Below are 9,218 nucleotides of genomic sequence, written 5' to 3' on the forward strand. Positions count from 1 at the left end.
CACCAGCTACAGACATTTTCCCCTGCCCATGTGCTCTGTGGACTAAGAAGAGTTCCCTTCTTTTGGCGTGAAAGCACTGGCTTCAATGAAAGAGCTGGCTCCTCCTGAAGGGCAAGTATGAATGGAGCTCTCAAAGTACCACACTTCAGAGCCTCCTACTTGCTAGCACTAAGACAACTGTTCATGTAGAACGACTGGCCACTCACTTCAACAAACCCCACAGAACTGGCTCCTATCAACTCTCCAGAAGACACTGCTTGGCAACATACTATTGGTTGCTCTCTAAAAGGTTACATCATTGTTTTCACAACTCGGTGGAATTCTTCTATCCGGTCTAATTGCTCTCTTCCCCAGATCTCGCCTCCTCCTTATCTTGCTTGCCTCCCATCTCAGAGGCAGCTGGACTTCAGCATACCAAGCAATCAGCACTTTCTCACATCTCTTACTCTGCCACTATATTATCACAGAGAATTCTTCAAGGCCTGAATTGCACAGGCGTTCCTGGGACCCAAGGCCCCTCTTGCTCAAAACAATCCTCAACAACTGAGGGGACTGCAATCTTTGCAGCTTCAACTTTCCTTCTCTGCTACTTCTTTTTTCAGATGGATTTTTTTTCAAAGGGACTGCTGGACAGCAGAACAGGATGGATGGCTGGGCCCCAAGAGCAGTGGGGAACAGAGTTAAACCCAGCTGGTGGCTGGCCCGGCAGAAGTGGTGTTCCCCAGCACACAGAGGTGAGAGAGTGTCCCCAGAGAAGGGCCACAAAGCTGGTGAAGGGTCTGGATAACAAGTCTTATGAGGAGTGGCTGAAGGAACTGGGACTGTTTAATCTGCAGAAGAGGAAGCTGCGGGAATTAAGGTGTGGTCTGGCTTCAGCTCTCAACTAGTTCCACGTTGAACAAGAACAGCTTGTACTCACAGAAGGCACTGGCTGCTTGGGTTCAAGGTTCCTGTAGAGCTCAGGCTATCTCTCTTCTTTAGTGAGGTCATTCTCTCACCTAGGCAGAGAGAAGAAAATGCAGCTATAAAATTAGACCGCTGGAATCGTGAGACTCGTTCTGTGTGCGACTCCAGGAGAATCCAAACCTAACCTTGGAGCTGCCCTTAAGAGCTCCTCTTTGGAAAACTCTCGCTGCCGGGCCCCACAAACCCCACACCCTCTGTCAGCAAACCGGATGTACGAGCTGAAGAGTGTCAACAGAAACTGTACGTGGACAGCTCAGGAAAATCCTGCCAGTCCCAGCACACCAGACCTGGAATGATCAAAGAAAGTCTGTTAACAACTGTCTGTGTGTCTGCTCATAGCTTGAGGAGTAACAGAGCAGGAACAATTCTCAAAAGGTTTTCACTGCATTCCTAGGGCACTTGAAGGATTGCCCTGGCTGTAGTTAATACCAAGAAATTCCTATCAAAATCTTTGCAGCACAGCAAGGAAACTAAAACAACCAACAAAGCACAGACTGCTTTATATTATCAAGCAGGAACTTGAAATCCTACTGGAATTGTGGGGTTTTTATGACAAATTGTGATGAATATACTGGTGATCTATGTTTAAAATTATAAGACTTAGAGTGCCCTGGGATTAAGGGTCAGGATCTTGTGAGGCCTGTTTTGAGAGCAAAGGGAAAGAAACATATCTTGCAGACTTGCAAGGATACTGTCTGGTTAGTTGGAGACATCACGGCTGAGGCGGAGCTTATCTTAAAGATAAACATTCAGACCTAGGAATTTGTTTTCTTCAGATAAGAAGCCTGCAAAATTGTGCACGTGAGAAAATGGATACATTGACCCTTACCACCCGAATGTGGGGAGAAGGGATTTGATCGCCTACTCTAAGACTCATTATCACATGCCTGCCTTCTGTTTAGCATAAGTTTGCTTATGTAGATGATGTAACTATAGAAGATGAAGAAAACTATTGTAAGGCTGCTGTGGAGATGGAGTTTTGTCCCCTCTCAAGCCCAGCGCGCTGCTTTGCTTGCCTTTTATTGCACTTTATTCCCTTTTTATGATCTTTTAGTGCCAATAAAACTGTTACCCAAAACTTTTACCTGGAGTCATCTATAACGCAAATTATTCCTGTTCTTTTTTCCTTCTTTTGGTGTCGTACCACCTAGTACACATTCACCACCTAACCGAACGTCACAGTTGTGATTCAAAGCCAAGCAAGACAAAGTGTATCGAGGGAAAGAAAAGAGAGAGAAAGCTAAAGAGTTCTCCTCCTCTTCACTTTTCCCCTTGAGAGATCCAACACTACAGGAAGGCAGGCCTGAATTTCATGAGCTCTGGGATTCAGATGAGCTCGGGAAATCATTTGGTTTGCACTTCACGGCTGTACACACACAGCTGTGTTCAGCTGTAGAACAACCTCCTTGCAACATGAAATACAGGCTTCCGAAACTGGAGCGTCTGTCCCACTGAGACTTCCACGACCCTGTGTCCAAACCCTACTGACATGTCAATTCAATTGTTCACAGCTTTTACCACAGGTCACTCTTAGCACCTGAGTTTCTGAGCCTAGATGAGACATCCTGCTGTCTGGCTCTGAGCTCAGGAGAACATGCCAAGCTGCTGGCTACCTGCAGACATCACATTGCTAGGACTGAATTGGCTCACCTTTATCTTTCCAACAGGCAGCGCCTCTCTGAATGCTGGATTCACATGAGTGTGCCTAAGGCAGATGATACAAGCAGGCTCTGTGGCCGGCACAGCCCTGAGGGCACTCGCCAGCTAGCAAACAAGCATCACACAGCAGGATGTGGGGGGAAGACAACTGGAAGGGGGAAAGTGAGAAAACTCAGGGGTAGGAATAATAGTAATACCAATAATAAGAGCAATAATAACAATAGCAGAAGTCCTAAGGAGGATAAGGAATGGAAATTAAGGCTATTGCTCACCATCAGCTGAGTGAGGTCAATCCAGTCCTGGAGAGTAGTCCACCGGCCAACCTGCCCTCCAGTCTTCTGGCTGAGCATGTGACATAGCCTTGCTAAATTAGAAAATCCTTGCTGAATATGCAATGCGCTCAGTGGGAATTAAAACGTCCCTGCATTATCAACGCTGTTTGCAGCACAAACCCAAACCCAAACCCACCCCGAGACACCCCCAGCTCCCACGGGAGCCTGCAGAGACCTCCCAAAGGGTCCGTCGGAGGTGCCCAGCTGCCTCTCCACGACCCTTGATCCTTTCAGATGGCCCCACCAGAACTTTACATATCCCCAGACCCTTTTAGGTGCCCCCAGACCTCCTCCGTCACCCCCAAAAGCCCTGCCGATGGCCCCAGACCACCTTCAGACGCCAGAAGGAACACACCTGGGAGTCCCGGGCCGTCAGCGACACCGGAAACCGCACTGCAAGCTCCCTGAATGCGCCAGGACCCCTTGCCCCGCCAAAGGACGGCGGTTCGCAGGCACCCTGGGGCACAGAACGGCATCATGCGCCGAATCAGGGCTCTCCGCGACCGGTCCGGCTCCAAAGCTGCTCTGCACGGCGCCCGCCCCCCCGGCCAGAAAAGCGGGGCGCAGCCCGCGAGGAGGGCGCGTGCGCGGGACCGGACCTGCTGCGGCGCAGGCGCCGTATCCATAGCGACGACCGGGACGCTGCACCTCTGGCGCGAGCAGAGCCGGGCTAGGGCGCAGGCGCCGTATCCATAGCGACCACCGGGACGCTGCCCCCCTGGCACGAGCAGAGCCGGGCTAGGGCGTAGGCGCTGGATCCATAGCGACGCTCGAGTCAAGCTCTCCGCTCTCCGCTCTTCCCCTAAGAATTTTCGAGCATTCAGCGCAGTTAGGCTGCAGAAATTAGCTCCCCCGGGGCGGCACACGCCGCGGCACAGCAGCACTGGCCTTAGAGACAAAGCTGTCTTTGATCTGGGTACCAGCTGCAGCTCTCAGCAGTGCCTAGCTGCAGAGCAATGGCCTGCACCTTCATCCTGATCCAGGTGGAGAGAGAACTGCCAGGAACACAGCTTCTCTGCTACGGTTGCAGCATCCCCAGGGGCCGAGCGCAGCCTTGCTGTTAGTGAGGAACACAGCCCCTGTGAGAAGCTTCTGGGGTCAGGGGACAAACAAGGGGTTTTCCACACTGGAAACAAGGGAAGTCTCTTTGCCACCCCCTTTGCCACCACCCCTAACCCTAACCCCCTAACCCCAACCCCCTAACCCTACGTCTGCCGGCCCCTGCACCCTCACCCTGGTGCTGTCCACGACGCAAACCCTAAACCCCCTGACCACCACACTATCGTTAACCCCGACCCCAAACGCAATCCTCACCCGGACCCTAAGTTGCCCATCCGCCCCTTTGCCCATCCGCCCCTTCCCCTAATCTCCGCCTGAATAATCTCTCCTCCCTACCTCCGTACTCACAAATGCTATTACTGGGCATTTAGAAAGCTTTAGCTAGCACCCCTGTCCTTCTCCTCACTTACCTGCAAAGGCTTCTAGCATGTAAAAACAAATTGCACATACTACAACACACAGTTTAGAAATATGCCATGTTCTTCCCTTAGGCAGGGGACCTTCCTTCATTTGTTTTCAGAAGGATGTTGCTACTTCCTTGCCCTGCTTTTGTTTCTTAGTTTATTAGTACTAGAAACCATATACGCATCCTACACCAAACCACATTGAAGTGCAACAAGGACTAATGCTGCAGATTCCGTGACTGGCCGTGCTCCCATTGACACCTTTCGCTTTGTCCGTCTCTGGCCACGCTCCTTGCGAAGACGTGGAACCGCAGATCGGGACTCCCGCTCGCTTCGTAGCTATTTTCTACGTCTCAGTCGTGCCCGCTCTCACTCGCACACTCAAAGCATCAACAGGGTGTCAAACATAGGAGGAACCTCCCCTGCCTCCACACAAGCCATCCTACAATTCATTACGTCCCTAAGGGACACAGGGTTTAGGACCAACACAGTCAGTTTACAAGGTTCAGTGGCAACACTGTCAGTTCACAGGGTTCAACAGCAACACCATGAGTTTACAGGTTTCAGCAGCAACACAGACCGTTTACAGAGTTCAGCGGCAACACTTTCACTTTACAGAGTTCAGCGGCGACACAGTCAGTTTACAGAGTTCAGCGGCGACACTGTCAGTTTACAGAGTTCAGCGGCGACACTGTCAGTTTACAGAGTTCAGCGGCGACACTGACAGTTTACAGAGTTCAGCGGCGACACTGTCAGTTTACAGAGTTCAGCGGCGACACTGTCAGTTTACAGAGTTCAACCACCACACAGTCAGTTTACAGAGTTCAACCGCCACACAGTCCACTTACAGAGCTTGGCGGCAACACAGTCCGCTTACAGAGTTCAACAGCAACACTGTCCGCTCACAGAGTTCGGCAGCAACACTTTCAGCTTACAGAGTTCAGCGGCAACACAGTAGACTTACAGAGTTCGACGGCAGCACAGTCCGCTTACAGAGTTCAGCGGCAACGCTTTCAGTTTACAGAGTTCGGCGGCAACACAGTAGACTTACAGAGTTCGGCGGCAACGCTTTCAGTTTACAGAGTTCGGCGGCAACACAGTTTGTTACCGCTGAGCGTGGGAAGGAGCTTAGCCAGCTTCTGTTCAGATGGCTTTCCATTCTAATAAAAGACAGAAAACCAGACACGCCCAAGTCAGTGAATACTTAATAACCCTACAACGCATGCAAAGGAAAAAGCGTTCCTTGCATATTAGACAGACATGCTGCAAGCTTACGTATTCCGCAACCCCGTGGAGCTCGTTTCAAAGCCCCTTTTCGGGCAGATGAATACCACACTTCCACACCTCTTAAACAAGAGGGCCTTGGAGTTGGAGGAGAGGGGTCAGGGTTAGCTGGCCTACTAGGGGTCATAATCCCCTCCAAGAACATACAGGCATTTCAAACCTTCTAGGTTGATACAGAAGAACCCCAGAGAGCAGAAGAGGCTTGGACTTACCTGGAGGGGAACCCAAGGACATCCAAAAAGCCGAGCAGAGAGCCGACCTCAACGGAGCCGCCGAGGGGAACTGAGCCCGGCCGAGCCCAGTCTAAAGTAGCCGGGCTTGACGGAGCCGACATCCTTCTAGGGAAAGAAAATGCTCTCTCTTTACTGACCAGTCCTACGCATACAATTACTAGCCACACACCCATTCACAACTTTCGCTTCGTCCGTCTCTGGCCACGCTCCTCACGAAGACGTGGAACTGCAGATCGGGACTCCCGCTCGCTTCGTAGCTACTTTCTACGTCTCTGCCGTGCCTGCTCTCACCCACACGCTCAAACATCAACAGGGTGTCAAACATAGGAGGAACCTTCCCTGCCTCCACACAAGCCATCCTACAATTCATTACATCCCTAAGGGACACAGAGTTCGGCAGCCCCACAGTTTGTTAGCTTACAGCGTTCGGCAGCCCCACAGTGAGTTTACAGCGTTCGGCAGCAACACAGTTTGTTACCGCTGTGCATGGGAAGGAGCTCAGACAGCTTCTGTTCGGAAGGCTTTCCAGTCTAATAAAAGAAAGAAAAACAGACACGCCCAAATCAGTAAATATTTAATAACCCTACAACACATGCAAAGGAAAAAGCACTCCTTGTGTATGACACGGACGCGCTGTAAGCTTACGTATTCCAGAACCCCGTGTAGCTCATTTCAAAGCCTCTTTTCAGACACATGAATACCACACTTCTACACCTCGTTAAACAAGAGAGCTAGAGAGTTGGAGGAGAGGGGTCAGGGTGACCTGGCCTCCTAGGGGTCTTAATCCCCTCCAAGACCATGCAGGCATTTCAAACATTCCAGGTTGATACAGAAGAACCCCAGAGAGCAGCAGAGGCATGGACTTACCTGGAGGGGAACCCAAGGACATCAAAAAAGCTGAGCAAAGAGCCAACCTTGGCAGAGCTTGGCACCACCAAGCCCCACCGAGCCCGGTCTAAAGTAGCCAGGCTTGACAGAGCCACCATCCTTCTAGGGAAAGAAAATTGTCTCTCTTTACTGACCGGTCCTACACATACAATTACTAGCCACACGCCCGTTGACAACTTTCGCTTCGTCCATCTCTGGCCACGCTCCTCGCGAAGACGTGGAACCACAGATCAGGACTCCCGCTCGCTTCGTAGCTATTTTCTACGTCTCAGTCGTGCCCGCTCTCACTCGCACGCTCAAAGCATCAACAGGGTGTCAACCATAGCAGGAACCTCCCCTGCCTCCACACAAGCCATCCTACAATTCATTACGTCCCTAAGGGACACAGGGTTTAGGACCAACACTGTCAGTTTACAAGGTTCAGCGGCAACACTGTCAGTTCACAGGGTTCAACAGCAACACCATGAGTTTACAGGTTTCAGCAGCAACACAGACCATTTACAGAGTTCAGCGGCAACACTTTCACTTTACAGAGTTCAGCGGCAACACTTTCACTTTACAGAGTTCAGCGGCGACACAGTCTGTTTACAGAGTTCAGCGGCGACACAGTCTGTTTACAGAGTTCAGCGGCGACACAGTCTGTTTACAGAGTTCAGCGGCGACACAGTCTGTTTACAGAGTTCAGCGGCGACACTGTCAGTTTACAGAGTTCAACTGCCACACAGTCCACTTACAGAGTTCGGCGGCAACACAGTCCGCTTACAGAGTTCGGCAGCAACACTTTCAGCTTACAGAGTTCGGCAGCAACACTTTCAGCTTACAGAGTTCGGCAGCAACACTTTCAGCTTACAGAGTTCGGCGGCAGCACAGTCCGCTTACAGAGTTCAGCGGCAACGCTTTCAGTTTACAGAGTTCGGCGGCAACACGGTTTGTTACCGCTGAGCGTGGGAAGGAGCTTAGCCAGCTTCTGTTCAGAAGGCTTTCCATTCTAATAAAAGACAGAAAACCAGACACGCCCAAGTCAGAGAATACTTAAAAACCCTACAACGCACGCAAAGGAAAAAGCGTTCCTTGCATATTAGACAGACACGCTGCAAGCTTACGTATTCCGCAACCCCGTGGAGCTCGTTTCGAAGCCCCTTTTCGGGCAGATGAATACCACACTTCCACACCTCTTAAACAAGAGGGCCGTGGAGCTGGAGGAGAGGGGTCAGGGTTAGCTGGCCTACTAGGGGTCATAATCCCCTCCAAGAACATACAGGCATTTCAAACCTTCTAGGTTGATACAGAAGAACCCCAGAGAGCAGAAGAGGCTTGGACTTACCTGGAGGGGAACCCAAGGACATCCAAAAAGCCGAGCAGAGAGCCAACCTCAACGGAGCCGCCGAGGGGAACTGAGCCCGGCCGAGCCCAGTCTAAAGTAGCCGGGCTTGACGGAGCTGACATCTGTCTAGGGAAAGAAAATGCTCTCTCTTTACTGACCAGTCCTACACATACAGTTACTAGCCACACACCCATTCACAACTTTCGCTTCGTCCGTCTCTGGCCACGCTCCTCGCGAAGACGTGGAACTGCAGATCGGGACTCCCGCTCGCTTCGTAGCTACTTTCTACGTCTCTGCCGTGCCTGCTCTCACCCACACGCTCAAATATCAACAGGGTGTCAAACATAGGAGGAACCTCCCCTGCCTCCACACAAGCCATCCTACAATTCATTACATCCCTAAGGGACACAGAGTTCGGCAGCCCCACAGTTTGTTAGCTTACAGCGTTCGGCAGCCCCACAGTGAGTTTACAGCGTTCGGCAGCAACACAGTTTGTTACCGCTGTGCATGGGAAGGAGCTCAGACAGCTTCTGTTCGGAAGGCTTTCCAGTCTAATAAAAGAAAGAAAAACAGACACGCCCAAATCAGTAAATATTTAATAACCCTACAACACACGCAAAGGAAAAAGCACTCCTTGTGTATGACACGGACGCGCTGTAAGCTTACGTATTCCAGAACCCCGTGTAGCTCATTTCAAAGCCTCTTTTCAGACACATGAATACCACACTTCTACACCTCGTTAAACAAGAGAGCTAGAGAGTTGGAGGAGAGGGGTCAGGGTGACCTGGCCTCCTAGGGGTCTTAATCCCCTCCAAGACCATGCAGGCATTTCAAACATTCCAGGTTGATACAGAAGAACCCCAGAGAGCAGCAGAGGCATGGACTTACCTGGAGGGGAACCCAAGGACATCAAAAAAGCTGAGCAAAGAGCCAACCTTGGCAGAGCTTGGCACCACCAAGCCCCACTGAGCCCGGTCTAAAGTAGCCAGGCTTGACGGAGCCACCATCCTTGTAGGGAAAGAAAATTGTCTCTCTTTACTGACCGGTCCTACACATACAATTACTAGCC

General features: G+C 51.1%; 1 long non-coding RNA gene across 1 annotated transcript; it reads right to left on the reverse strand.

Moving 5' to 3' along the window:
• Window positions 1–209: 209 nt before the first annotated feature.
• Window positions 210–3,076, reverse strand: LOC137456998 (uncharacterized). Its single transcript, XR_010991188.1, has 4 exons — window positions 2,898–3,076; window positions 2,617–2,671; window positions 1,092–1,253; window positions 210–998 (listed from the first exon to the last, which is right to left on the reverse strand). It is a non-coding gene; the product is annotated as an uncharacterized lncRNA (long non-coding RNA).
• Between the last annotated feature and the right edge of the window lie 6,142 nt (window positions 3,077–9,218).

The sequence above is a fragment of the Melanerpes formicivorus genome, unplaced genomic scaffold (assembly GCF_026170545.1).
Source record: "Melanerpes formicivorus ecotype bairdi unplaced genomic scaffold, bMelFor1.0.p_v2 SCAF_155, whole genome shotgun sequence".
Lineage (NCBI taxonomy): Eukaryota > Metazoa > Chordata > Aves > Piciformes > Picidae > Melanerpes > Melanerpes formicivorus.